We start from the raw sequence: 3,775 nt of genomic DNA on the forward strand, positions 1-3,775 counted from the left end.
CATCTTTGGTGGAATAATTTTGCATACTATAACCACTGAGGCATTTCCCAGAACAGTCATGCCATAGTATTAAGATAAACTAGTCCTAAAGTGATGGCTACTCTAGACCCAACCTAACAAAGCCTAAAGACAAGCTTGAAAGGATTAAGCTGATCCACAAGTAAATTAATGCTTGTCAAAATAAACTTCAATTCTCTTTAAAGAGAGGCAACAAAATCCAGACACAAATGTCACAAAACAATGTGACATTAATAATCACAATCAAAAGTTACTGGACATTCAAAGAAGCAGGAAAATATGATTCATAACCAGAAGAAAAATTAATCAATAGAAATCATCCCATAATGACTGATAATGGAATGATCAAATGGGGACTTTAAAATAGTTCTTATGAATGTGCTCAAGAGTTTAAATAAAAATATGACCATATGAGGAGAGAAATACAAACCATCAACACAAAGTCAATGGAATTTCAATGGAACCAAATGAAATGAAAAATTCACTGGAAATTTAGTTAGAGATTAGACACTGAGGAGCAAAATATCAGTGAACTAGAAGAAATCATGAAAGAAACTATCTAGACTGAAGCACACAGAGAAAAAGTCTGAATAAAAAATAAAGGCCTGGCGTGATGGCTCACGCCTGTAATCCCAGCACTTTGGGAGGCCGAGGCGGGAGGGTCGCCTGAGGTCAGGAGTTCAAGATCAGTCTGGCCAACATGGTGAAACCCTGAGTCTACTAAAAATACAAAAAATTTAGCTAGGCGAGGTGGCGGGTGCCTGTAATCTCAGCTACTTGGGAGGCTGAGGCAGGGGAATTGCTTGAACCAGGGAGATGGAGGTTGCAATGAGCTGAGATTGCGCCACTACACTCCAGCATGGGCGACAGAGCAAGACTCGGTCTCAAACAAAAACAAACAAAAAAAAAGAGGTCAGCGCTTGGATCCTGAGACCAATTCTGATGATGCTTGCACATACCACGTAGGTGTTCCAGTCTTCCACGATGTGTTAAAGGGTTGGTCTTGCTGTAAGAGAAGAACAACTGATTTTTCTGATTTCTTAAGTATTATAGACTGTACAAAAGGTAGACATAATAGTGAGAAGCCACCTGAGCCAGTCAAACCTAAAGTCAAGACTACTGAGAAGAAGGAACTATCTGAATTGAAACCCAAATTTGAGAAACACATCATTCAAGCCCCTAAACCAGTAGAAGCAATAAAACGGCCAAGCCCAGATAAACCAATGACAAATTTGGAATTAAAAATATATCTGCCTCCCTAAAGCAAGCACTTGATAAACTGTCATCAGGGAATGAAGAAGATAAGAAAGAAGACAATGATGAAATTAAGATTGGCACCTCCTGTAAGAATGGAGGGTGTTCAAAGATGTATCAGGATCTAGAGAGTCTAGAAAAAAAGTCTGTGTATATCATCCTGGAGTAGCTATTTTCCATGAGGGGATGAAATACTGGAGCTGTTGTAGAAGAAAAACCTCTGATTTTAATTCATTCTTAGCCCAAGAGGGCTGTACAACAGGGAAACACACGTGGACTAAAAAGAGGCTGGGAGGCCAGGCGCGGTGGCTCACGCCTGTAATCCCAGCACTTCGGGAGGTCGAGATGGGCAGATCACTTGAGGTCAGGAGTTCAAGCCCAGCCTGAACAACAAGGAGAAACCCTGTCTCTACTAAGAATACAAAATTAGCCGGAAATGGCGGTGCATGCCTGTAATCTCAGCTACTCGTGAGGCTGAGGCCGGAGAATCACTTGAACCCAGGAGGCGGAGGTTGCAGTGAGCCGAGATCACATCATTGCACTCCAGCCTGGGCAACAAGAGCAAGACTCCATCTCAAAAAAAAAAAAAAGAGAGAAAAAAAGGATTCTGGGAAAAAAGTTGTTCCATGTAGACATGACGGGCATCAGACTGGAGGTGAACTTACCATTTCAAGCATATGCTAAAAATTCACTTCCAGAACTTAGTCAGGTGGAAGCAACAGCACATTGTGAAATGTGCACATTGTATTTGAAGAAGAGAAGGAATTTGATCAAAATGTGAAATTATGGGGTGTGATTGATGTAAAGCGAAGTTACATAACTATGACTACAATAAAGATTGAGATCACTATGAGAAAAGCTGAACCAATGCAGTGTCCAAGCCTTGAACTGCCTGCAGTGAAAAAACAGGAAAAACAGAAAGATGACATAACAGATTGGGAGACGGGAGGAAGATTATTCCGTATTTCAGAATCCTTAATACTGTGTGAAGTGGTGGCTTGCTGCTGTAATCTTTTGTTTTGTTGTTGTGTTACTGAATCTGGCATTTCAGGGTTAACATTAGGTGCTGTTTTTTTTTTTTTTTTTTTTTGAGACGGAGTCTCACTCTGTCGCCCGGGCTGAAGTGCAGTGGCCGGATCTCAGCTCACTGCAAGCTCCGCCTCCCGGGTTTACGCCATTCTCCTGCCTCAGCCTCCCGAGTAGCTGGGACTTACAGGCGCCCGCCACCTCGCCCAGCTAGTTTTTTGTATTTTTTAGTAGAGACGGGGTTTCACCGTGTTAGCAAGGATGGTCCCGATCTCCTGACCTCGTGATCCGCCCGTCTCGGCCTCCCAAAGTGCTGGGATTACAGGCTTGAGCCACCGCGCCTGGCCCAACATTAGGTTCTTAAAAGCCAAAGTCAGTTTGTCTTTTTGTGCCTCTCTTCTTTCTTTTGTGTTATGTAAGATTGATTATTAATTTCTCCTTACTGGTAGGAACCACAGTTGTGTCCTATACTTGAAGAGGTTGGAAAATAGCCCATAACCATAATTGCAGTATTTCTTTGTATTTCTCTGTTGAGCACAGAAATATTAAGGAACATGTTTTTTAATCTTTATATTATTCCATGATTAGTAAAGCAAGAAGAAATGTCAAATTTTAATCAGTTTTTCATGGATTTGTGTTCTTACAGTACTTGAAAATATTTAAGGAAGAGATGAGAAGCCCTGCAGTTTTTTCTATGTGGGATGATTACTTTTTTAAGGAGGATTAATTCCGAGGTAGTGTAGTAAGTAAAGGGGAATATATGCATTGTTTAACAAATTAGAATTTGTTTACAACTACTTGAATTTTTAAATTACGGCAAAACTTACATTACTTGCCAAGCAGTATGATGTAAGAGTACAGGAAGCATAAATAAGAATGCCGAGGTATCAATTTGGTTAAAATTCACCATTTTATAAGACTAAGCAATAATCTTAAAAACCTCTTTCCTGAATGTTTAAATGTGTTTGTATGGTGTTATGACTAATTGTTATTTATTTAGAGACTAAACTCTCTTAAAACCTTTAATTAAATATAAAAAGAAATTATATATATATCTTGCCTCCCTGATGGAAAACTATATAAAATGTTTGCAGAAATACATTAGGATATCAGAAAAGTAAATATACGGATTTGCTTTATGACTATCTATTACATGTTAAATAAAATAGCTTAATTCTTTTGGAGTTTTTTAAAAGTAATTCTTGAATAGCTTCACAATTCTAGTGATACAATGTTGATTATGTATTGTACTTTATTTATATTAAATGCAGGTAACACAGAATTAGATTGTTTGGATAGGTTTTGAGGCAGTGCAGAACTCAAGAAGAAAAATTAGGAAATATTATGAAGTCCAGAACTCTGGAAGAACTTAGGAAGTTCCGGAATAAGTTAAACTTACATAGATTTAAAAAGAAAATAAAAAGACTCAAACCCCTTCCTTGGTATTTATGAAATTCTTACAAAGAAAAATTTCCAG

At 38.6% G+C, this 3,775-nt stretch overlaps 1 pseudogene; it reads left to right on the forward strand.

The window, feature by feature from the left end:
- Positions 1 to 923: 923 nt before the first annotated feature.
- LOC117071000 lies at positions 924 to 1,638 on the forward strand (annotated as a pseudogene).
- Positions 1,639 to 3,775: the final 2,137 nt, after the last annotated feature.

This window comes from Trachypithecus francoisi, unplaced genomic scaffold (assembly GCF_009764315.1).
Source record: "Trachypithecus francoisi isolate TF-2019V2 unplaced genomic scaffold, Tfra_2.0 Lachesis_group3, whole genome shotgun sequence".
NCBI classification, from domain to species: Eukaryota; Metazoa; Chordata; class Mammalia; order Primates; family Cercopithecidae; genus Trachypithecus; species Trachypithecus francoisi.